This window comes from Protopterus annectens, chromosome 10.part0, assembly GCF_019279795.1.
Source record: "Protopterus annectens isolate FY-2018-M chromosome 10.part0, PAN1.0, whole genome shotgun sequence".
NCBI lineage: Eukaryota > Metazoa > Chordata > Ceratodontiformes > Protopteridae > Protopterus > Protopterus annectens.
In genome coordinates, this window is record NC_056744.1 from 517,259,201 (window position 1) to 517,286,984 (window position 27,784).

General features: G+C 39.6%; 1 protein-coding gene across 4 annotated transcripts in view; it reads right to left on the bottom strand.

Annotated features, from left to right (window-relative positions):
• Nucleotides 1–27,784, bottom strand: part of LOC122813204 (voltage-dependent R-type calcium channel subunit alpha-1E-like) — a 4,399,719-nt gene that overhangs the window by 199,929 nt on the left and 4,172,006 nt on the right. The window lies entirely within an intron of this gene.

Genomic DNA, 27,784 nt, shown 5'->3' on the forward strand with positions numbered 1-27,784 from the left:
TTGAGAGTGTGAATCTTGCTGTCTATGTCTCAAACAAATAAGAAAGGGCTATGATTGTTAAATCTTTCTAGTGCATGGAGCTTTATCTGCTCCATGTACTTACTGCCAGTTACAGAAAGTATGGCTTAGTTTCATTTATGTAAATGTAAGATTGCCTGTCATACATGATAATTTAATAAAGATGTTTCTTGTTTAAAAAAACGTGTAGGAGTGCAAAGTGTTTTCTATGACTTTCAAAGCCTCTTAAAGTCTATAAAGCACTTACCACTGTCAAACAGACAGTAGGCAAAAATCAAGTAACCTAAAACTATTTACTTTAAAGGCCGGTAGAAACTTTCTTCTGCCACATTTTGTCAGAGTATATTTCCAACAGCTTTTAAAAGCTATTTCCCTTCTGCCACTGTTCTTTGTTATTTTGCACTATCCACTGTTAGTCTCTTGTGAGTGACCCAATCTTAACAACCCTTAGGTATGCACTTAACAACCTGTTTGTTAAGCACACCCAAAAGTGCTGTTATTAAATCTTGTTCTAGGCATCAAGTTTATCTTTTTCCTGATTTTAGAAAGTAATCACATCATTTCAGGTACTATATGTATCTCATTACTTCATTGTTGAAGATATTTAGCATAGGTAATAGCATTGTATTTGCAAACCTACTATTACCATATAATAAAGGCACTGGTAAATATTTTTGGTTTAGTACAATGAGTAAATATAATCACTCTGTGAAGTATTTCTAGTCTGAGATTGTCTTTATGAGTCATTCTACTCAGCTTGATGACACAGTTATTAGAACTGTTGCATTTGAGTTGCAGGATTCAAGGTTTGATCCTAGCTTCTTGCTTCTAATTGGTAGATTCTGCATCTTTCCTCTGTGTCTGTGATGCTTTCCTCTGAGCATTGTGATTTCCATGCAAAAACATACTGCTTAGGTTATCCATGTTTTTCATATTGTATCTAGGATTCCAGGTATGTTCTGTTAGGCTTTTGTTTAGGATCACAGCTATAAAAGGGATTTTGTCTCAATGGGATTCATTAGGTTAATAATATTAAATAATATTTTATACCCTTACCCACATACATAGTCGTATATTTATAAGGTGATTGCTTGCATCTTAACACCATCGGCATCAGCCCCCTTTTTCTCATTTTCTGCATGGCATCGGGGTGTCATGTCAACTGTCATCATCTCTCTCTTCATTCAATGTCACCGTCCTACCTTCTTCAACAGTTATGCCCAACTGTTGCGGGTCTTCTCTCACACAGTCCATCCACCACTTTGCTGGAAGCCGTCATTTCTTTCTTCCTGTCTGTCCCAAATCTTTTTCACCAGACTGTCTTCTTTTTTTCTGTACACATGATCAAATAACTGTACTTCGTCCTCTTTGACTTTCTATGCAATTGGAACTACTCTGATTTCTACTGTGATGTCCTCATTTCTTCATCTGTCCTACAGTATACAACCTATCACCCATTGCAGACACTTCATCGCCATCACCTGTAACATTCCAACTGCTCTGACTTTACCACCCAGGTTTCTGTACTATACTGTAGTACTGCTCACACTGGTGTTTTGTAGACCTTACTTTTTCCCTTCTTTGGCATTATTCTATCATACAGTATCCCTGATACTTCGTGCCAGTTGGCTGCAGCCCCTCTGATTCTAGCTTGACCTCCTCATTCTGAATTCCATTCTCCCCAACCACCCTTCTCAGACACTTGAAGCTGTTAATCTGCTCCACTATTTTCCCTTCTATCTCATTTCTCAGCTTCTTCTGATTCCCCATTTCCCCATTTGCTGTCATTACAACTGTCTTATCTGTACTCCATTTCATCCCTTGTACTTTCAGTTTTACATTCCATTCCCCTACCATTTGCTGAAGGTTTGCCTGTAATTCCACATCATCTGCCTACAGTAACTTTGTTAATCCATCACTTCCAACCTGTTTGTTATTGTACTCCATCACCACTATGAACAGCAGCGGGTTCATAGCTGAACCCTGATGCACATTAACTCCCACTGGGTACCCTACTGTGAGACTGAACACTTTTCGTACTTGGGGCATTGAGTCACTATTAGTGCCCAATGTTTCTGAGACTTTGAGCCACCACAGGACTGCCTAAATCAGCTTTCTTCAGGCTTTGTCATATGCTTTCTCCAAGTCAATGAATGCCCAGATGGACTGTTTCCTGATACCTAGTTTCTTCTCAACTATCTGTCTGACTGAAAACATTGATTTGACTGTGCTCATCCTTATCTGAACGGCTCATTCCCATCTTACTTTCTACTGCTCTGCATATTCACTTATCAGTCACCATCTCCAGAACTTTCATACAGTTTCTGAGCCTGCTGCTTTCCCACACTTCGTTTTCCTTAGTGATGTTCTTACTTCTCCTGTAGTGGGGTCCTCCTCTTCTTACATCAAAGGCTGTTTCTGCAGCTGTACAGCTTCTCTGGAGTTTTCTTCATTCAGAAGCTGGTGGAAGTACTCCTTGCATCTGCCTTTGATGTCCTGTAGACTAGAGAGAAGGTTGCTGCTGGCATTCCTTATGAAGGATTTCTAACTATATTCTTTATATTTCTGTATTTGCCTTGCAACTTGATAGAGCTCCTTTGTGATATTTACCAATTTACTTTGCAGAAGCTGGTAGAGAGCATGCGATGCTCTGTTCTTTGCTATCCTGACTTCTCTGTTAGTCTCTTTATTAGCCAATCAGAACACTCCTCCTTAAAGTGGTCCATCTTTTCTATCTTCCACTTTTTCCTGCACTCCTTTTTCTCTTGATGAATAACTGGACTTCTGCATTCCACTACCAGCTTCCCTTATGTACCTTATTTCCACACATGGTTCTACTGCATGTTCTATACTCATCACACATGCTGTTTTTAGGCACTGTCATTCTTCTTCAACACCACCTATTTCCACTTCTTCCTCAGGTGCTACAGCCCAGAGTATTTCCTTGAACTCTTGTGGTACAGGCAATTTCCAGGTTTTCAGCCTAGTCTTTATTGACCTTACTGCCTTCTCTGATCACTGTAGCTGACTGTGGTAATGAGGGGTTTATGCTGTGGGCTGATTGTTTCACTGGGGGTGACTTTGCAATTGCTAATTCTACCCCAGTGCCTTTTCCTTAATGTGATCTTGTGACTCTCTCTTTCTTGCTGAACCCTGTGTTGCCTGCCATCAAGCTTATTTGCCAGACAAAAGTCTAGAATGGCCTGTCCTTCTTTATTCCTGTTGTCCCACCCATGTGGACACAGGCACTCCTCATATCCTGTTCTGTCTGTCCCAACATGTGCATTCAGGTCAGCCATTATCAAAAACAATTACTGTTGTGCTGTTTTATCTAATAGGTCCAGCACCTGCAGCCTGAATGCAGTCTTTTCCTTACTATCACAACCCTGCTGTGGGGCAGTCTGAGATTATGATTAGTGCTCTACCCTTATACTGGAGTCTGATTGCCATGAGTCTGTACTAATTCTGGTGACATCTCTCAGTGTCTTTGGAAGCCTTTACCGTGCAACAATTGTCACACCATTTCTAGTCTGTACCTCTTCTTGAATAGTAGATTCTAGATCCACAGCCAACTAGCTTTGCTGCACTGCTCCTTCCTTCATGTCTCCTGGATACAGAGAATGTCCAGCCTTGTTTGAACCATCATGGCAACCACTTCCAAACTGCATCATGAACCTGCATTGAGTGTAGAAATTCTTAGCTCATGTTTGGCATGTTGATTGGTTTTATATCCAGCTTTCACTCAACAGAGCAACCCCGGGAAACCCAAGCTGGGCAGCTGGATAATGTTCAGGCAGTAGCCTATTGAGGAAGGGGTGCTGGGCTTTATAGCAGGCAAATTCTGGCCAATAGGGGCACACACCCTCTTACCTTTAGCATAGGTCCCTGGCATAGGCCACAGTAGGCCAGGTCCTCAATACACATTACCAGCAAATGATACCCATGTCCATTTTTGGTGACATTAGTCAACATGACTGAATCACTGAGAGATACACAGTCACTTACATCTGTTTACCTAAAAAAGGTTTTTGAGTATAATTCAATAAAATGATACATAAATGGCAGGATACACACCAGTTTCATCAACATAGCTTGCAGAAAATGCATTTGTTCAAATCTGCAGCTGTCCAAGTCTCAAAGTTTTATGGAGCACTAAATATTTTATTCTATTACATCACCCTGTAGCACCCAGGGCTTTCCCATCCACTTTCTACATTTTTTAGCATCAAGGTCAGCTAGTTTGACATTCAGCAAATCCTACCATTATTGAAACCCCACCACCATACCTCCCAACCTCTTAGAGCAAGAAATCTAGACAAAGCCATAAATAAAAGTGGGACAAAGGCCCAAAAATAGGAACATTTTTTAAATGTTGTGCTTACAAATTTAGAAAGTTGATAGAATAACAGGTATTGCATTAGCATGACTTTTCTGACGGGTATGAAGTCTGAAACTCAAATGTCTGTCATTATTATGTAACTTCAGTCTTTAATGATTTGCCACTAATTTGTCAGAAAACCACAATTTTATGAATAACGGGCCAAAAATATGGGGTAAAAATCTAGGCATAGACACTGTACAGTTGAGAAGATGTCCACCACAGTCCTTTTTGATTAAAAATAATGAGGGTCTGCTAGCAGGCTGTCACTGCATAATACTATTCATGGCCACAGCTTCATTACCATTTGTGCATGCAGTTCGTTCCACCATTCCGGCAGGCAGGTATTGAAAAATTAATTCTTGATGCATTTGTCTGGTTAAATCATGCAACAATAATCTCCATTTAATTAAACATCAACCATTTTGTACTTAACATCAATACTTTTACTCATCCTTAATGACATAGAAGATTGATTTTCACTTGTCTTTTTTAAATAGCCAATTAATCTAGAAGCTGTTGGGTAATTCTAAAATGAATTACATGCTGAATAATTTGCACTGAATGACTATCATTTCTTTTTTTTTTATTTTACGAATACATATCTGTGTGAGTTATATTTAGATGACGGAAAATGCCCAAATTGTCTCAATGATATATTTGACGACTATATTAAACAGTAATAGACTTAATTCAAACTTTTCAACAAGCCTGTAGTTAAATTTCAGTAACTAAGGTTATCATACTGAATCACAATTGCTTTCAGTTAGACAACTACCTTAAAGTTCATGTTAACATGTCTTCACTGAAATTAATCTGGTATAGCTTTATTTATTTATTTTTAACCAGGAATGTTATCTAGCCAATGGACTCTTTTTAGCTATGACCTGGTTCACAATGCAGAACGGTTCTAACAATATTTTTCAAAATATGTTCAGTACAATTATTAAATGATTCATTGACTGTTTGAGTGATTTATTTATTTATTGCATTTGCTAACTGGGAAAATCTACAGGGCAAAAATGTGTCCCTTTTCTGTGGAGTCCTAGGATTAAAAGCTCCATTATATGCAAACAAGTTAAGCTTACAATATGAGACTTTTCTATATATTGAGACTAAGTATGTTTGCTTTCTGTTTGGGTAACACTTGAAATTATATAAGTTTAGTACAGAGATAGCAATGAACAAACACTTGTTTACATACATTTTTTATAAACAAGTAAATAATATATATAGGCAATAGTTAGCCAACTATGTTGGATATTTAGTCCTGTTTCGATTATGTAACGGATGGCATAAGAACACAAGAGGAAAATGGTCAGTTTTACATTAAAAAGGGTTAACAGATTAAATATATATATTTAGGTCTATGAGAGGTGTGGACAAGTTATGTGATTATTGTAGTGAGAGTAGGGCATGTGAGAGCGTGAGTCTGAATGGAAGAATAGAATAAAAGAGAAGGACCATAACTGGGAATGTAGAGTATGTTATATATTATATAGACGGTGGATAGATATATCAGGGCACATATGCCAGTGAGTTAGCCAGGATCTGAGCAAGAGCAGTACCAGGAGTCCATAAGGCATTAAAGGTTGTGGTGAGACCAATTTGCCTGGGAGTTAAGGGGATAGACTTGCAGATTTTAGAGATATGTAATGAATACACACCATTTTCTGAGTATGTACTGGATATGGTTAATGCCAGAAGGGATTTTCCTGCTGACTGAACGGGCAGTTTGGCTGGTAATCTTGTAAGAAGTGGTTAAGGCTAGGATGCATTTTTAGTTTATAAATGAGGTTATGCACTATGATTAATTGTGAGGTAGTTAAGTAGGGTGGTGGTCCAGGTCTGTGCAGTTGCCTAAGAGCTACATAAAAGTAAGTTCTCTAGAGTGTATTTGCAGAGGACCAAGCTATCTTGCTTAAGCAGGTTTTTTGATCAGAGTGTTGGTTTACAAATATAGAGACTCCATATAGTAATCTTGGTGGTTACAGAATTGATGCAATAATGTTTTTGCATCTGATGTGAGGAATGGCTTGGATCTGTACATGCTGCTGAATTTCTGATGGGTCTTTCTACTTCTTCTGTGATGTGATGATCAAATTTTAGATGATCATCTTTGGTAATTCACAGAAGCTTTGTGGGAGTTACTATTTCAATTCTGGTGCTGTCACTGGATATAAGGATGAAAAGAGATTTTTATGAAGAAAATTGTTTTCAAGTGAATAGTGTAATTTTAGATTTTTTTTTTTTTTGGATCTTGGTGTAGTTGTGTGCCAGTCAGTAAGGATTCAATAGATGTTAACATTTTTTATTGTTGTTGCAGGTCACGCATAGTATTGGCAGATCATATAAAGGTGGCATCATTAGCACGCTGGATTATTGTTATTTACTTGCTAGCTAAGCGAGGGTCGTTTATAAATATATCAAAGTGTACAGGGTCAAGAATAGATCCTTGGGGGAGACCCACTGATACAGGGAGAAAAGAGGTGACACTGTCATTTGATGGCTTGTTTTCTATTAGAGAAGCAGCTATCAAACCAGACAAGAGATTTGTGATGAAGTCCTGCACATGTACATTTTTTTGATTTTTTTGGTGTGAGACTATGTCAAAGGCTTTACACAGGTCAAAAATACTTCTGACACTAAGTTATATGCGTCACTACTTTGATTTATGGCTGTTGCAGACCTGAGGAGAGTGGTTATTATACTATGATGGGGGAAGAATCCATTTTGTGTGGATGTGAATGGGTTATTTTGAGTGATGAAAGTAAGCAGTTAGGAATGGATGCATTTTCCCTAAATTCTGATGGTGTGGATAGCATACCTATATGTCTGGAGTTGGTAATGTCTCTGGATTTACCACCTTTGGGTAGAGGTAAGTTGTAGGATTTTTTACAGGTTTTAGAGGCATAGCATTCCTTCAGAGATTGTTTTTTTTAGAATGGAAAAGCTACAAAGCTAATAACTCTGCTGGTGAATCCCTGATTGCCAACGTCATTGGCAAAACTTGGAATTCGTTGCCAAACTATATAACCCTACAATCCTCCAAGTCTCTTCAAAAAAAAAAACCTCAAACAGTATCTCAAAGTGAATTAGCTATGCTCATGTACCAACCCTGATTAAGTTTTAAACTAAAAGCATATTCTGCAATTATAATAACTTGTAACTACATCACCAAGCTCTGCTTCCAATCTGATGTCTCTTACTTTTAGTTGTCTGTCCATGAGAATTGTGAGTCCCTGCTAGGGAACACCACTAACCCATTGTATATAATCACTTTGTTTTTATAATTGTTTGCTAACTTCTATGTAATCTATGTAAATTTTTCTATGTGGAGCTTTTCTCCCCGGGCCTCCGATGAAAATGGACATGTATCCAGTCGGACTATCCTAGTAAACAAATGTAAAATAAATAAATAAAATATTCAGTGCATCTGCATGTGTGTGCGGGAGGAGTCTGTGCAGAGTCTTCATGTCCTCCCCTTGTTTGTGTGGGTTTTCTTCGGGTACTCTGGTTTCTCCCACATTACAAAGATGTGTCTGGAGCATTTCTCCCCGGGCTTCCGCTAAAAACTGGTGTTGTTCCAAGTTGGACTTTCCTGGTACAGTATGTTAAATAAATCTGCTGCTATTTTTAGGTATTTGGCTGGGTGTTTTTCAGGAGATAATCTAGTAAGCTTTGATTTTTGTAATAATTTCTTGATGGTTGCAGGGGGTGGTGCTATGGCAAAAGAGGTAAAGAGGTTTTGGAGGGTGGATACTGAGGAATCAGGAAGTTGTGAGATGGTTGAAGAACTAGAGAAGGTTAGGAGTGAGGTCACTGACTCAATGAATCACGATTCATTGATTTAATTGATGAGCATTAAATCAGGCTGCAGTGGTTTAGGTGGAACTATATGCTTCTGGGATTAGAAGACCAGGGTTTAGAAATTATTTACTGATGACAAAAAGAGCCTTGCATTTTTCGAACTGAGGTCTGTAGTTTTGAGCAATAGGATGTTGTTTGACATAGTATTTCAGTTGTTTATACTTTTACAAGTTAGCCTCAGATTTGTTTTAGTTCCAGATTTTCCTGACTTTGTCTATTAGAACCATAAGTTGTTTGATGTTCCTAGTTAGCAATACAGCTGAGTTAACTTTAACCTTTTTTCATAGAGAGGCATGTGTATTGAATATCTTTAGAAAAGTAGAGTTAATTAGTATGACAGTATTGCCTAGTTATAGTAATTGTAATCTATGCTAATTTATTGATTATAAGTCTGTGCTGAAACGTTCTATTTAAAGGAGATTAGGTTGTGGACATAATAATAGTAATGCATTTTTGAGCTATGTTTGATTTCTTATGGCATAGGTGGGGAGGTGATCACTCAAGCTATCAGGGGGGTAGCAGAGGTGATAATGTTATTAGGAGTACTGGTGAGTATCCAGTCAATTGTGGACATCTTCTTACTATGTTTATTATGTCTTGTTGGAGAAGAGTTAAGCTGGTTGTAACCACATGGGTATGCAGCACTATTGGTATCTACTATTTACCAGTCTATATTTATAGCTCCCATTATGACAAATTCTTGATGAATGTTTGCTGAGGACCAGGAAACAGTAATACTGAGTTTTGATAATTTTGTTTCCAGGAGGTATGTAGATTTCTATTATTCAGCTGATTTCGTGTTTATTGAGGTTTGGATAGATTATAAGGATTTTAACATTTTTTGATGGTGGGGTCTTTAGGGGATGTAGAGATACCCTGCTGTATGTATGTATGCATTTGTTTATTTATTTATGACCTTATCTTGCCTAAATAAGCTGTGGCTGGGTACAGAATTGTCCTATCCTTTATCTCCATTTTTTTTACCCAGGTTTCTTTGGCAATAATAATATGTGAGGTGCTGTGGGCAATCCGGACATGGAATTCTGGAATTTTCTTAGAGATACTTCTGAGGATAATACTATATAGATGGAAACTAGATGATTTGTAGACTTCAGTGGCTTTTATGCCTCAGTGGGCCAGTCCCATGTATGGATAAATACCTCCACATTTCTTCAAAGTTAATAGGCAAAAGAGGTTGGCTGGGATGTATTTACTTTTAGCTTCAATTCTATGGCCAGGATTTTGTCATGGGGTATTGGTTTAACACTTGTAGTATTTTTGGTGGATAATCAGTGAAGTAACATCTTTACAATAGATGAAATATTAAAATTTATAGAGGATGTAGATATCCAATGAGTGACAACAAACCCTGTGTCAATCCAGATAGCAGACTATGTACAATGTAAAAAAGTCATAAGGGAGTAAATTAGTGGACAGTGGATCAACATATCAAGAGTAGAGAGAGAGGTAGAAAGGGAAAATATATGTAAGTAGGTTAATGGTGTAGAAAACTACTTTTCCAAGGGGTAAATCATATAAATACACTCAACATCAATATGGTTCATACATGCATTAAGTAATAGCCCGTGTCATGAGAACTGATTTTCTATAATCCCTAGCCCGACTATATGGTGCAGATGAATGGAGCAGTTACTGTGACCCCTGATGATCAGGGTTCAGTTAGCTGCCTCATGCCTGGAAGAGCCAGGCAGGGAGATGGAAGAATAAAGGAATCTGGCTTTATCACATCTAACTAGGGCAGTGACAGCAAACCTTTTGGGTTCGGTGTGTCAAAAATTTGAAAAATGCCTGTCTTGACTCTGCTGAGGTGTCCACTCCCCCCGAACAAAAGAGAAACAAGTCTTTACATATTCATTTATTTGAAAAAAATAAAGTCCAGTCATGTGTGCTACTATGTATTATAAAAGTAAAAGAAAAATCAGTGACTTATAACAGACAAAGCGATATGCTTACTGATAATTGGGCTTAAAATAGTCCACCAAAAAATTACCGTACTTTTAATAGAAATTTTGAATTGATTTGAAAAAATATGGAACACATTGCATTTGATTTATCATCAATTAAAGAGTTTTTTTTGTTGGTGAGTTTTAATAGATAAGTGCATGGTCACATATTTCTTGTATTTTTGTTCATTCAGTTTCTTTTGTAACTCGGGTGTAGGTGAATGTTGGTGTCACCCAAAACATCGTGGTGTGTCACCACTGACGTGTGTCATAGGTTCGTCATCACTGAACTATGGGGTGGGAAGGGAAGTGAGTGCTTGAGCAGCACATAGAGAAGTGATTTTTTTCCATTGAAGACTGGGAAAACCACATCCTGTGCTTGAGGGGTGGGGGTGGGGCTGCTTGCTGGCAATCTGCCTTGCTTTACAGAACTGAGGGATAACTAGCACAGGCATCCCATTGCATATCCACCACTGGCTCTGCAAGCCAGGCTTCACAAGGACCATACGGCTAATTAAGAAAAAAAAAAACACGGATCAATTGAACCACCCTAGCATCATTTGCAAGGCTCCTGAGAGCCCAAGCAAGATGGCTGCTTAGACTCAGAGCTCTGGAAAAAGGGTCAAGGAAAAAAGTAATTAATCGACTAGTTTCAGGTTAAAAAAAAAAAAATATATATATATATATTTATTTTATTTATTTTATATTTGTTTACCGGGAAAGCCCAACTGGAACAAGGTCCATTTGCAGCGGAGACCCAGGGAGAAAAGCTCCATTACATAACAGTACAAATACAACAAATGACAAAAAAATTTCAGCACAGAGGCATATATACAATCAGAGCTTGATGTCTTTATATGACAACACATAAACCACGAATGACAGAAAATTTCTATTCAGTAGCATATATACAATCAAGGAGATTTTTGCCTTAGTTTGATTTGATCAAGCTTGGTATATAGATAGCAAAAACTTTGAATTCCCTGTTGGAAGTACAAAGCATAAAAATGAAGGAATGGAATCTGGAAAATAATGCTATTCTGGAGATATGTCATAGAGTGAGAAATAGTTTGTAGGATAGTAGTTCCTGATAGGGAGTATTTGAGTAGTACAGAATAGCTGAGGTAAGCAGTGAGGAGATGAGGTGTGGCAAGTTAGGAGGAGAGCAGAAAAGATTTTATGTGATACAGGGACAGAGCCATGATTGCAAGAGGTGTGACTTTAGTGGTCTTAAAAAGTGAGATGGATGGTGCAGAGGAGATACTTTGGGGGAGGTTATTCCATTCCCTAGCAATGGTGTAGGAGAACAGACTTTTCCCTGCAGTGTTATTGGCTTTGGTTATGCAGAGCAGGGTTTTGTTGGATGAGCGTAGAGGGCGATTTGCAGAATATTGGTTTAGAAGTTGGTTTAGGGCTGGGGTTTTCTGAGGGTTACTTATTATGTTGAAGGTGAGGACTAATTGGTGATAGCTAATTAGCTGAGGGAGTTCTAACCACTGTAGTTGCTTCAGGGCAAGACAGTGATGACTTCTAAAAATGGAGTTGTTAGCGAATTTTGCAGTTTTATTGTAACACAACTCTAGTTTGTTTAGGTCTGTTTTCCTGATATGAATTAGGATTGGTGATGCATACATTATGATAGACAAGAGGTGGGTTTGGGCTAAGGAGAATCTAGTTTGGTCCGATAGGAACTGTTTGTGTTTGTATAGGGTTCTTAGTTTCTAATGTACCTTTGTGATGGTTTGTGAGATATGGACATTAAAGTTTAGATTGTTATCTATTTCAACCCCGAGCAGCTTAGTGTGAGGGGGTGAGGGGATGGAGAGATTGTGGTCCCATTTATGGAGGTGATAGTGAAGGTAGGAGGTGTGGATTTTGATTTGTTGGGGGTAAAAAGGAGTAATTTGGTCTTGTTGGGGTTTAGAATGAGTTGGATATCGGTAATCCATTGTTCCACGAAGCAGAAGGATTCTTGCGTAAGCTTTTGAAGAGTGGTTATGGATGGGGCTGAGCAGATTAGGGTGGAGTCATCTGCGTACTGTATAAGTGATGCATGCAGGGTGGAAGTATATAGTTTATTTGTGAAAATGGTGAATAGTAGAGGACCCAGTATTGATCCTTGTGGGGAAAAAAGAAAAACAACACTGGATGGAGGACAAAGAGGGAACAAAGCAACTGCTTGGAAAGTTTAGAGCAGCTCTAGAGGAAGATCAGCTTTTTAAAATGTTTCAAAAGCTGATGGCAGTCACTGATACTGTAGGCCTAATGAAAGAAACAATAAGCAACCAATAATGAGAAGTGAATAAACCTGAAGAAATAATCCAGGACTTGGAAGAGGAAAGATCAGTTATGAGCTCAGCGATTTAGGAAAGCTGTATAAGGCTGAAAAAAACTATAATAGCAAACATAAAAAAAAAATGGATGAACTAGACAGATCCAATAAGAATGTAGGAGGGCCAGAGCATATCCTTGATACAGAACAGAAAAGAATATTGCTGAAATAGCTGGAAACAAGAGCCTATCATAGAAATAATCCACAGTGTTTGGGAGGTGCAAGATGAGGATAGTGGAGACACCATATTAGCATGGGCCTGCACTGCTGCAAACTTTAGGAAGAAATCATGAAACAAACCAGAACACATAAACTGATATACTTTAATGGCATGTTTATGAAAGCAGTGGAGGACTGCTCTAATTCACTGCATAAATTAAGAAAAGGGATGGATGACTTGTTGGGGCTACTGAAATTCCAGGGAATTCCTGCATGGTTTATCTACCTTGCTATCTTAACTATAACATGGAAGGGAAACAGATAGAGGGAGAAGCATGAGGATTTGTTACCAAGATTGTGCATAGTGAAAGCTGGAGCAGCAGACACAAAGAAATAAACACACACACACAAAAAGAAAAAATAGAACCAGGCTTGTGATTAACTAAATAACTACAACAAAGCAATAAACCACGCACATGGAATGGAGAACATCTTATTTAATTCAAATATCCCACTGGAAATGGACTGGAGGATAAACTGATGAAGGACCAGAATGGAGGAAGAATTACAAGAGTCACAAAGTCTGATGTAGATGCGCCTGTGCGCAAAAGAACTAAAGAGAATGAAAACAAAGGCATATACAGTGAGGTCAAGAAGATGTATGGGCCGGACAAGATCCTGGGTCTGGCAGAGAACATATATGGAGGAAAGAACATGGAATATAGAGGAAATATGAAGAAAGTGCAAAGAAAAAAGACACAGGAAGTAGTACAGGAAGCTGGTCAAAGCAGAAATCTGGCAGAAGACAAGAGAGTCTGATGGTGATCATATTCACAGGAGAAGAAGGGACAGAGATAGAAGAAGCAGAAGAAGAACATATTTAGAGGGCCTTAACAGGCTGGACAGGTCAGTGGAGGAGAAAAAAAAGCAAAATGGAATATTGACAAAGCAATCAGATCAGAGAAGAAAGCCAAGATGGTGGAAGTCATCAAGAATTAAACAGCCTGGTCATATGGGTTGAGAGGAAGGAAGAAATGAGAGGCAGTGCAAGAGAACAAATATGTGACTTACTTAATAAACTCCATCATATGCAGGCAATGAGTCAAGACTGCATGTCAAGAACCTGAGAGACTAACACCATGGAAGTAACAGGGCAAAAGGGATAAAATGAGAGTGAAAAGGACTAATGGGATATGTGAACATGGGGCACTATTCACAGGTAAGAATAATTTTAATGCATTGTGTACAAGCAGTAATGAAATGTAATGGGTGAAAGGAGTGGCACAGATAGGCAGACTTCTGTTATATGGCCTTTTCCATGACACATTTTATAATCGTTTATATTTTCATATAAAACAAGCTTTCTGTTTGAAGCAGGGTAAAAAAGTGTTGAGGTATACCTGAATGAAAATGGGAAAGTGAGAAAGAAATAAGTATGAAACGGCAGTGTTAGGTATGGCTACAATGTATTACAGCAGAGTGAAATGGAATGTGTAAAACTGTCATAAAAGTAGAGTCATATGTAAAGGAAACAAGAAGTGACTGTGGGAAAGGGGAGAAATAATCAGAAGCAAATGAAAGATTAGAGGCAATCACAGAGATGTGAAAGCAAATAAAACAGGGCTGAACCAGAACTGGGGAAAAAAGGACAAGATGAATAACCCAAGGCCAGAGGAACTCAAATCATAGGCTGTGCAATGAGAAATCCAACTTTTTGGGGTGAGAGGGCTGAACATAGCCAATGGTCAAAGGACAGAAGGTCCAGCTCCACAGGGAATCCATGGAGTGGAGAGATGTTCAAAGGCAGCAATAAGGAGAGAAGAGGGGGTTACAAAACCAAAGAGAAAAGAAAATAATGAATATAGACTGAAAGTGGTATCTGTAACATGGAGGGGGGGAGGGTTGCACCTAATACAAAGGAAGACAAAATCAGATAAGAATGAGAAGGATGTAAGGGGATGTGGCACTGCTCCAGGAAAAGAGGTCAAGAAGATCATGAGCCCAAAGTACCCAAGTGAGAAACAGGAAATAAAGCAGGAGGGTGGCAAGCGGAAAGTGGATGGGAAGATCATGAGCCCAAAGTACGCAAGGGAGAAACAGGGAATAAAGCAGGAGGGTGGCAAGCAGAAAGTGGATGGGAAGATCATGAGCCCAAAGTACCCAAGTCAGAAATGGAATAAAGCAGGAAGGTGGCAAGCGGAAAGTGGATGGGAAGATCATGAGCCCAAAGTACGCAAGGGAGAAACTGGGAATAAAGTAGGAGGGTGGCAAGTGGAAAGTGGATGGCCTTTTCAGAAAAGGATTATAATCAGTGACTGAAAGGGTGCAGAAAATTGGGGAGGAGAGATGGATCATTTGCAAAAAAGAATTAGTGGAAGGAAATTGACAACAGGGAACCTGTATACCCCGAACAAGAATACAGATGAGTTTTACAGCAGGTTCTTTGAAGAATGTAATCAGATGAAAAGCAATGTAGGGGAAATCATTGACTTGACCTTCAATGTCACACTATACCCCAAGAAAGACAGGTTGTTTGGTAAATGAGAGTGCAGTATAAAGATGAAAAGAGACTTAAAAAGGAACAAAAAGAAGGACACCTTGAAAAGATGGAGTACACATTTACTAAAAACTGCTTGATTCAAGGTACTAGACTGGACAGGATACTGGTTAAACAGGAAACTCTAAAAATGGTGGATGAGATAGATACAAGAGAGCAAAAGAGAGAGAAAGGGATATCATACCATGTTGCAGTAGCAATGAAGGCAGAAGTGGAACTAAGAGAGGGGTTGCAATTGAGATGGATGAGTTACAAGTGACAGACGAGACAGTGGAAGAGAATGCTGTAGACTAAATAGAACTGGAGAAACACTGGGGGATGGAATCAAAGCAGCATTTAAGGAGCAATCATGAAAGAGGAGGTTTAGAAAATGAGGAAAATGCGAAGGAGAACTGAACACAATATTAAGGGGTATGAGGAAAAATAGAATAGACAGCTCTAATAAAAAATGAACTAGAAGGAAAGGTAACAATTGTACTGAAAGTAGATTAATGGGACTCGAAGAACCACTGGTGAATAAATAGACAGGAGCAGGAGAAACATCTAGAAAGGAAGCACAAAAAAGGAAAAGCTGAGAGAGAGAGGTACCAACCATTAGGAGAAAAGAGGGTGAGATCAGAACAACAGGGTTAGGGAAGCCTTTAGGGAATACTGCCAACAAATATACCCAAAAATGAGATGGGAAATTAAGTGTATTGGGATATGACAGACAGAGGAAACGGGTACCAAATAGAAGGAACACAGAGGGAGAAACTGAATGCAAAAATCATGATGGAGGACATTAAAGAGACAGTGATGGCAAGGAAAGACAGAAAGGCAGGGGGTCCAGATGAACACTTAGCAGAGCACTTTTAAATGGGTGTAACAATTTAACTATAATATAGATAGAGAGATCTGTTGCTTGTCCAAATATCCCTTATGAGTTAGTTTCAAATGTGTTAGGGGCATTAAAAAGTACAGTCATAGACCTAGTAGTTTAAATAGATATTTTCTTTCTGGCATAGTAAGTGGCTTGTTATCATGCCTTCATGTATTCTTTCAACATTCACTGGATGGAGGGATATCTTCCCAGCATATGGAAGGAGGCAGTTGTCCCAATAGCCAAGGGATATGTACAAGAATAACTGGACATCTACAGACCTATTTGTTTGACCTCAAAACTGGAAAATGTTTAGAGCAAGCAATTTGTATTCTGCTTCAAGGTGACATTGTACAAAGGACTGATATATATCAACACAGCTTCCTTGTGGTGAGATCATATTTGATTAATGTTATCCACTTTTGTGACAACATCTGTTCAACAGACTTGGGCCTTGTTAGTGATGTTGTTTACCTGAATCTGGCAAAGAACTTTTATTCAATCCCCTTTGACAGAATATTTTATTTTATTTTAAAACACAGTATGAATATCTACACTGTACATTGGATAGCCAACTGGCTAGGAGGAATGAATTTAGTTAATAATAGGGTATTGTTTTTCAAAAATAAGAAATGCTGATTTGGGAGTGTCTCAGAGATCTCTTTTTGGTCCCATGTTGTTTGGCTGTTGATGTCCGAGTTCCCATGACAGCATCTGTCTAAGTAAATTCACTGATGGCACTAAGGTAGTGAGTATAGTTACAAACATACACAGTCATAATAAACTGCAATATTATCTAGACATTTTATTCAGCTGGGTCACTGAAAACTGGATGCAATTTAATCCCAAGAAATGCAGTGTGATGCATTCTGGTTCTGGAAATAAACATTACCCTTACACTCTGAATAATTTTGAACTCAGTAAGTACTGTGAGACATTTAGGATACATGGTGGATGTTGCTTTGGACTCTGATGATCATTTCAAGACAGTGGTGGGGAAGTGTTATGGTCTTTCAAAATACACCTTGAGGAGCGTAAATAACAGAGAGAAAGAAGTCTTGATTCCACTTTTTATCTCTACAGTATATCCTATTATAGAATACTGAGGGTCTTTCAGTTATTTTAGTTCATATCAAATAGATTTGAAAGAATTCAGCAGATGATCACTAGGTAAGTGAGAGGATTGAAAACCTAGGTTATAAAAAGAGATTGGGGACTGTTTCCCTGTACTCAGTTGGCCACAGACGTTTAAGAGGTGACCTGATTCTTCTCTACAAATCATTAAGAAATGAGGCATTAGCAGCCTCTGTTAGTATTATATTATTTGGGGCATAATTTCAATATTATTTGGGGCATAATTTCAGTACTAGAATAACAATCTATATATGAGACATCTGGGTCCCTGCCTTCCACAGTCACTGCCACACTTCCTGCAGTACCTGCACTAACCACTTCAGGTAGTCCTGCATGGAATGACAGTACAGGTGGACTTGCCAGAAGCATTGCCAGTGGTGGTGACACCTTTGTCTCTCATCAGCCGCTGCAAACGTGGTGAGAGAGATTACTGACAAGAGTTGAATGCCCAAAATTGGCCGGATGGAGAGCCACCTCCAGGGACTAATCGACTCTCCGCTATCTGAGACAGGGCTTAGGAAACACTGCAGCTACAAACACCCCATCATGTCCTCCAACCTGGTGCTCCCCTCCCTCTTGTGTCCATGCCCAATCCTCACCAGTCGTATCCATTTGTCTGATGCCTCCATCACCACTGTGTTCCCCCTCTGTCATTGTGTTACTGCAAACCCCATCAGTCACCCCTGCTTCTAAAGCTAACCCTGTTATCTTCCTCTTATGTCCTTTACTTCCATTCACATCTTTCCTACTCTTTATACATGAAAAATGGGCACTTGTCCTCCACAAAAAATCACCCCACCTTCCCCACATCCATCCTGCTCATTTTTTTAGTTGACCACCTTCTGTTCTACCTTCTGCATCCTTCCTCTTTCAATCTCTTTCCTAATCTCTGATGTCCATCCTTTGATCTGGGCAAAAGATAGATAAATACACCTCACACCTGACTGTGCAGGGCTTCCAGTTCACTTCACTTTTGTGATCTTACTGTGCACAAAGGGTCATGAAGAGCACAGTCAACGCCCATGTACAACTGACTAGGAATGGCACTGCTTGTTATATATAATTAACTACAACCACTGTTATGTACTATATATTGATGTCAACCACCGTCAGGTGTAGAAATGAGCTAAGCATCATTGCCCTGCAGTCTGCATATACAAAAAAACTAACAGCATTAGCGTGACTTCTTCTGTAGCTCTATAACTCAGCCTGTAACTGAAGTGCTTTGAACAGTATATGTGGGGATGGCTGAGGGTTCGGGTCTCATATGAGTTTAATGTTTTTTGTGTCTTTTGCTCTGTCATTCTGCAGGTGTATAACAATCATCTGCTATGAGCTTCACTGACAGCTTTAGGGTGACTGTTTTCATTGCTCAGCCTATATGTGACATGTTTCGTGAAGTTTAATCGAGGAAGTTGAGGGTTCATGTCCCTGAGTGGTTATATAGAGACACATCATTGTTACAGCAGACTGCTTGTTTCACAACATTTGCATTATAGTATAGGTATGTTGGTCAGACTCTGCTGGTGTTAAAACTACTTTTGGTAGCTGCATCTTATTCCTTTTCAGTACCCCACCCACTATCTGTTTTTTTTTTTAATCTTTTTTGTTTTCAGTTACTTGAGTTTGATATCTGTGTGTTTCATACCTGATTACATCACCACCTCCCTTTGCAGTCTTGTCAAAGTTATATGTTCGTTCATGTGGCCCTACTACTTTGTGTGTCCTCCTACATTATCTTTCCCTTACCGCCTTCCACAAGTATATTCTCTGCATGCATGTTTGATTGAGTTAAAGCGATAGATAAGCAAACAAGCCTCATGACCACGAAGGGCAGCCACAATCCTTTTTGCTTGTTGCAGATGTGCACATGGAATCATGTAGAGTGCCTCTGAGCCTGGACCTCATTAGATGAGCTCTACTGCTGCCCGTATCTCCCTGCAGCCACGTTGTGGTGCGACACAGTCTTACTGCAGACCCTATACATTGACGCCAGAATTCCATGGAGCAACCGTACAAGGTTGACACAGTACCACAAATACACTGACAAAGAGAACCACATGCAATTTTAACACACAAAAAACAAATAAAAAAAAATTTTGCAGGGGGCAAGCCACTCTGCATCACCCACCCTCTGCTAATTACATATACTAACTCCGAGATCGCAAATCACCACAGAAACTGAATATTCCCCTATCCAGGGACTGTTGATCTCACTCACTTGTCAATCATATGCATATATTGATGAAATGCAATCAATTAAACAGAAGTTGACAAATGAGCATTTAGACCAAATATATAGACACACACTTTCTAGATTCATCTATATATATATATATATATATATATATATATATATATACATACATACATGCATGTGTGTATATATACAGACACACACTTTCTATATAAATATGTGCACAACATTTTTCTGTTATGCAGCATTGTCAGATATGCTTCACTTTCTTGTCTGAAAACTTTTTCTTGGCTTGCCACTTACTTTTGTATTAAGGCATATCATTTCAATACTGAAGTAAAAGGAGAAAGACAGAAATGCCTTTAAGAGAGTCATATAACTTAGTAAAAGATTACTACATTAGAAACTGTAACTTGTGCTTAGTAAAACCTTTTATAATCTGATATAGAAAATGCATAATTAAAACACACTGAGACATGACTCTAATGGAATTTGCACACACTAATTGCATTTCTGAATCTTTATCTGTCCATACAAATGCTATTGTTAAAAAATCAAGCATTACTCATATTCATCAGTGAATAGATTAATTTTCTGAGGAATGGATGTTGAAAGAAAAAACACGTATCCAACCTCCTAACTCCCACCAAACATGGCTTTAGACCCCTCCATAGTACAGCCACTGCACTACTCTCTTTCACCCAAACAGTAGCTGAAGCCCACGGCAATAACTTGCTCATCTCCTGTTTATTCCTCAATCTGTCTAAGGCCTTTGACACTGTCTCCCATTCCAAACTTCTAACGAAACTCTCTGACCTTCATCTCTCCACCTCCTCTACTAACTGGTTTTCTAGCTACCTTTCGGGCAGGCAGCAATCCATTCATTGGCAAACTGTTCTCTCCCTTTTCCTCCCAGTAAACACTGGTGACCCTCAAGGATCTATCCTTGGACCCCTCTTCTTCAATATTTTCAATAACAAACTTCACTCTGCTACTAACCTCTCAACACTTCTACAATATGCCGACAATTCCACTCCCATCACCTCTGCCCACAGCATTCCTGAACTTCTAGCTCCCACTCAGCACACCTTCTCCTCTGCTGAAACCTGGCTTTCTGATAATCAGCTCATTCTAAATCCAAAAAAAGCTAAACTCCTTCTCTTCCTTCCTGAAACACTTGCTCTGCACAAACCCTTCTTCTCTATCACCTCCCTCAACAACACCACTATCAAACCTGAACCCATACGAAACTACTTGGAGTAATCATTGATGATGAACTAAAATGTGATATGCATATCCAACAATGTATAAAAACAACCCACCAGAAACTTGGTCTTCTCTATTGCAACCAAAAATTTCTTACACCCTCATCCAAACCCTCCCTGTCACTCCTTCTACCCTGTCTTCTTTATGCTGCCCTCATCTTTACTAATGTTCAAACATGTCTTTCTCTCCAAACTAGAGCAAACATATAAGAAAATAGCCAGATTTGCCTCCAATCTTCCATACAAATCCTATCACTGCCTTACCCTTAAGACAATCCAATGGCCTGAATTCTCTAAATAACTACCTCTTTCTCAACTAAATATTGCACACTCTTTCTGAATGATCCCACTTTTTGCCTCTCCATCTATAATTTACTTACCTACTATAACCCCCAACAACACCTCCTCCATAGCCCATGCTTGGAACTTACTCCCTCTCAATACTCCCTCTCAATATAAGAAACACTCCTCAAAAATACCTGTTCAAACAAGAACTTAAACTTTATCTATAAAAGATGTGGTCCAGCCCTTGCCAAACCCTCACTTGACTTATTCTCCCTCTTATCTATATAATGTCTTTTTCCTCATATATCCTGTGCCTTCTGTTACTCTTCCCTCTTTTTCCTATTTGTAAATGCACAAAAAAAATAATAACAGTAATAATAATAATAATAATAATAATAATAATAATAATAATAGCTTCTGTTGACTCTTTGTACATTAGAATGACCTCATGTATGGCATTCCACTGAATTTCATACTCTGTTTTTTAATATGTAATATTTACAGATTTGTTACCTGTTAATAGACTCATGTTATCTCATGCTATTACTTGCTAGTAGACTTATGTTATCTGTTGATTATATCTTTTTAACTTTTGTAATAATTGTTAATTTTCTGGAGCTTTCCTCCTCAGTCTCCATTGACAATGGACCCCTGGCTCCATGGGCACCAGGACCATAGAGTCAATGGGAGGGGTAAACCCCCCCCCCCCCAATTTTACAGCTGCAAGACCTGTAGGGAAAAATTAATTATGTGGAATTTTCACACTAACATGGATTCCCATGGGGAAGCTAAACTAGCTGTTCTTGTGCTCTTATTGCGCTGTGTTAAACTAACTAACCAGCTGTTCTTGTGCTCTTATTGCTCTGTGTTAAACTAACTAACTTAGCTGTTCTTGTGCTCTTATTGCTCTGTGTTAAACTAACTAACCTAGCTGTTCTTGTGCTCTTATTGCTCTGTGTTAAACTAACTAGCCTAGCTGTTCTTGAGCTCTTATTGCTCTGTGTTAAACTAACTAACCTAGCTGTTATTGTGCTCTTATTGATCTGTGTTAAACTAACTAACCTAGCTGTTCTTGTGCTCTTATTGCTCTATGTTAAACTAACTAACCTAGCTGTTCTTGTGCTCTTATTGCTCTGTGTTAAACTAACTAACCTAGCTGTTCTTGTGCTCTTATTGCTCTGTGTTAAACTAACTAACCTAGCTGTTCTTGTGCTCTTATTGCTCTGGGTTAAACTAACTAGCCTAGCTGTTCTTGTTCTCTTATTGCTCTGTGTTACAGGAGTTATGCTGCCGCTGTTCTGTTAGTGCTGCCACAGCCACAGTCATGCCAGTAAGGAGAGTTTTGTTCTTTTATTTGCAGGAGTTATGCTGCTCCCGTGTGTGTGTGTGTGTGTGTGTGTGTGTGTGTGTGTGTGTGTGTGTGTGTGTGTGTGTGTGTGTGTGTGTGTCTGTCTGTTTGTGTGTCTGTGTGTGTGTGTCTGTTTGTGTGTCTGTTTGTGTGTCTGTGCGTGTGTGTGTGCGCGTGTGTGCGTGTGTGTAAAATGCCCCAGTTAGGTATACCTGGTGGATAGTGTTATTCAGGCCCAAACAAGAACCTGAATTCTCTACCCATCCCACCACTTGTGATTCAGGGAGTTGAGTCCATAGCTCTCAACTGTCCAGATTTCCACAGAATATTTGGCTCATACTTTTGGGCTATTCCTCTTAAAATTTGTGGTTTTCTGGCAAATCAGTGAGAACTGAATTCATTAAATAATGATAGCCCTTTAAGTTTCAGTCTTCCTATCTTTCAGGAAACACATGGTAACACAAAACACTTTATTTTAGCAACTTTCTAAGATTATACAAGCAATATTTAAAATGTGTCCCCAGTTTTGGGCTTTTGCCTCCCCCCCACAAATAAATTTTGGCTTTTTCCAGATTTCTTGTGCTGCAAAGTTGAGAGATTCTGTTGAGTGTTGTGAATTTTACAAGGAGCTGAGAGCTTCAGGGGAAGAGAAGTTTAGTGCCATTTATGCCAAGTCATTTGCATTGTTAGTAGCACAACAGGTAGCATACATGCTTTAGATGCAGAAGGCTGTGAGTTCTACTCCCACTGTATGCACCTGGATCGCTGATACTGTGTTGTACTTTAAAGGGAGTGGATGTTGCAGTCCTAGAAATTTCCTCCTTTATAGGAGTTACCTAATTACTATGATTATGTTATCAGTTTGCCATCCATTTCCCATTGCAAAATTACTAGCTTATCATTTTTAAATGTAGCATATGCAAATTATTCTTCAGGCACTTTATTTGTAGATGAAACAATGAAATATAAAGTTGTTTGCTAGCAGCAACCTCTTCATTAGTTACAGATCTATTTAATGTGGAATTATTTAGATGACTTATTTCTGCATACAATGTGCATATTTACTGATATTGGTGGATTGTAATGACAGAAGTTTGAGTGGTTTTATGGTTGAACTTTTCTGAAATGGGTAGTTTTGTCATTATTGGTTCATACATTTTGTTTCATTGCTTACTAGAAGACTGTTCCAAACTACAAATTTAAAACACATTCTAACAAGTGGTGCTGTATTATACAAAGAATATAATTTAATACAATCAGGTTAATAGGATCAGGAAGGTGAATCAAAGAACACATAAATGTATGCTTGCTCACATGATGCAGGAGATCAAAACAGGGGAAGAGACCAGTCACCAATGGAGTCCCCCAGGGTTCAGTGCTGAGACTTTTTCTGTTTGGCATATACATCTCAAAAGTAAAAGGAAATACCAAAGGGCTGTAGTTGGCAAAGTTTGAGATGACTGCAAGCTAGGAGCAGTTATTGAATCCCCAAATGATTTAACCATCATGCAGGAAGGTTTGTCCCAAACAATAACTGGTACCAGAATCATGAATTGAAACTAAACTCCAAGAAATACATTATCATATCCTTTGGGAAGTCATCTACTCCAGGGAACTGCCAAACTGACAATGCCCCCTGAGAACTGACCCAGTTGTTTGGCATTTGGGAACTTGTGTGTACAGTGACCTAACTTTTGACCAACATGTGCCCAGAGTCATAAGAAAGTCTTTCTATATTGCACAGCTTATAAACAAATTGATTGTGACTAGATCTAGAGATGTTATTGTCCCCCTTTACAAAGCCCTCATTAGGTCAATCATTTTGTATAATGCTCACTTTGGCATGTATCTGTCCAGACCCATGCAACAATTGGAATACCCACAGAGATACCTTATTAAAAGGATACAAGTCCTAAACAATAGGTCTTGTATGGACCACCTCAAAGATTTATTACTATACTCAGTATCCTACAGAGTGCTTAGAGGTGACATGTCTGGCATACAAGGCATCCTCCGACCTAATACAGATGGACCTACTGAACATCAGCAAGTCAAATGGCATCAGACATATTCAGTCCAGGTATCTAAACTGAATGTTGTGGAGAGACAGATATCTATCACATAGGCTACCACTGTTCCAGAACAGACTATCCATTCAAGTAAAATAAAGCTCATCCCTGTCCATATTCAAATGCAACTTGGATCTAAGGATGGGTAATAGAAAATGTACTCCAGGACTGCCATTCATGTCACTAATGGATAGAGGCAGTTCCTAAATGCTGCATTCCTTACATGGGTCCCCTCAAATTATCCATAGTATGATCACATTTATTCTCACTAGGGCTAAAATACAATTATCAGCCAGGGGATAGGTAAGACCAATCAGGAAATGTTAATTCAAGCACCAAAATGGAAATTGGCTAAGCTTAAAATGTCCTCCAAGTGAACCTATGTTGTGGTAGTAAATAGTTTTAAAAAATTGCCCTTTTTAGATCACTAAGTGACCCTCAAACCCCCAGTTTTCAGCAGCTTCTGGTGCCTCTTTCTGGCTCAGATGGACTAACCTGATTAACAAATGTCAATAAATAAATAAATAAGATTTTGCAACTAGCCAGGCTAGACACTTAGGTTCATAGGTAGGTACTAGGCTATCTGCCCAAGGTCATTTATAAGCCTAGCCAGAATGTGTTGGCTTTCCCTCCCTTTTAGTTTAGTTTCCTGAGCCTCTGTCCAGCAGGGCCACTGAAGTGATCCCAAGGGTAAATTTACAATTTCCCATCCACTCGTCAAGATTTCTCTTGAAGAGAGTCAGTGAGGGGCTTTGCCTAACATAGATTGGGATTCTATTCCAGAATGAGGGAAGTCTCTGGGACAGGAATCTATCCCTCCAGCATGTCCTACTTATTGTTGTGCTAAGGTTTAAATCCCTAGAGCCCGTGGCTCTAAGAGATTTGGTTTTCTTGAGGTGGAGAATGTCCATTAATTCCGAGTTAGACATGGCCTTGTACATCAGGCAGAGATCACCTCTGAGTAGGCAGTAAGCAACCAAGTAGAGCTGGAGTTTCTTTAGTCGAGCTGCATACGACATCTGTTTGAGGCCCACGATCCTCTTGGTGAGGTACTTCTGTGGTCTTTCCAGCTGTTGCAGTTGTCGTGTAAGGTACATCCCAAATAGGGCATTGTACTCTATTATGGGCCTGATGAGCGATGAGTAGAGGGGCATAATAACCTCTCTTGATCTAGATGTGAACCCTTTTGTGATTAGGTGGGCTACATAGAAAGATTTTCTAACCACTTTGGCAATGTGATTATCAAAGGAGTGGTTGCTATCTACTTGGGTCCCCAGATCCCTAATTACATCTTCCATATTTAGTGGATTACCACCTATGTGGTAGTTCGTGGGCACTTTGTTTTTCCCAAAGGGGATGACTATGCACTTTTTGGCATTTAGCTTGAGGCCATGATTCTGACACCAGGTATTCGTCTCCATGAGACCCTTCTGGAGGATGTCTGTGTCAGCCGGAGAGTCGATTATGGCCCCCAGTTTGCAATCATCTGCGAACTTGGTCAGCCATAGTCCTCCCGTGCTTGCCTGTACCTCAGAGAAGTATATACCAAACAGGAAGGGTCCCAGGACTGAGCCCTGTGGGACGCCACTTGTAACCGGTTTAGAGTCGGACATAGCACCCGCAACTCTGACCATGTGAGTTCTATCCATGAGACAGTTGGCAACCCATCTCGTGACATAGGGGTTAATGTTCAAGCTAGTAAGCTTATCTATAATGCCAGAGTGGGGAATGGTGTTGAAGGCCTTTGCGAGGTCCAGGTAGGCTGTGTGGACTACCTTTCCCTCATCTATGGCCTTGGTAACTGTTTCAATGAAGTCAACTAGGTTTTGGAGGCAAGATCTGCCTTTAACAAAGCCGAATTGGGTAGGGTCCAGTGTCTGGAGGTTCCCAATATCTCTGTTAATGAGTTCCATAATGATGCGCTCCATAGCTTTGCAGACCAAGCTAGTCAGGCTTATAGGGCGATAGTTCCCAGGATCAGTTGTGGCACCACCTTTGTGGAGTGGGATAACTGTTGCTGTATGCCATTCTTTGGGTACATAGCCTGTGGTAAGGCTGAGTTTGAACAGTGAATTTAGGTGAGGGGTTAGTTCATTTTGGAGCTCGTGTAAGACGCAGCCTGGGATACCAACCGGTCCCATTGATGCTGTGTTTTTGGCTTTAGAAAGGGCTGTTTTCACCTGTGTGTCTGTGATATCTGGGGCTCTACATTCTTCTGGGATGGACACAGGCCCTTTTGGGGGTGAGGGGGGGTAAAGTTTGCAATGAACATGTCAGCCAGGATGTTGGCAATGTCAGTTGGTTCAGTGTATTTTTTGCCATTTTGCACTAGCTCAGAGCAGATCTGAGAGTTGCCACCTAGATTCTTGACATAGCTAAAGAAGGCTTTGTGATTATCTTTAGAGTCTTTGGCAATTTTTCTTTCAAAGCTGGCCTTGGATGATTTTATGAGGGATCGTAGTTTTTTGCTAATACTGATCAGGGATGCCTTCCCTTTTTGGGATTTTGCTCTATCATGTAATACTGTCCTCCTTCTGTTGTATAGCTTATTTATGGCCGGGGGTCCACCAGACTGGTTTCCTCTTTTTGGAGGAGTGAGTCTTGGTTTTACTTGGGATGGCTCAATCCATGCATTCCTGTAGGTGCTCATAGAGTGCATTTGTAAAGGATTCTGCGGTTTGGGCAGCATTATCCTTTAGCAAGGGGGCTTTGAAACTTTCCACCTCGGTCTTGAGAAGTGTGAAGTTTGCTTTTGAAAAGTTTTTCACAGTGGTTTCCTTGACTGGGGGTGGGGTCGGGATGTGGATGTCCAGTGTGATTAGTTTATGGTCTGATCTTACCAGCGATGGGTTTACCTCTGGTGTGGAACATTGGTCCCCCATGTTGGTGATGATCAGGTCCAATATGTTGTCACCTCTTGTTGGAGTGGTGACCAGTTGTTCCAGGGCATTTGAGTTTATAAACTCTAGGAAGCATTGGGCAAAGGAGTTAGTACTTGAGTAGTTTTCCCATTCGATGTTTGGGTAGTTGAAATCACCCGATATCATGGTGTTAGGTAGGACCTTCATATTTTCCAGTGTTCTCAGGAATGCTGAGTGGGGGTCCTGAGACAAGGTCATCTGTAGCAAGCTACAATCTGAAAAGCAGCTTTTCCCACTGTTAATTGCACATGGATGGTCTCCGAGGCCTCTTGCTGTGCCACTAACCTGGAGGCGTGGGTATCCTTGATGAAAATGGATACACTCCCACCTTTTGTATTTCAGTCCGGGTTCTGGGGCATAGCCTGGTAGTGCTGGGGTGCTCTCTGGAGCCCTGAACCAGGTTTGATATGTAGCAGAGCTTAGAGTCC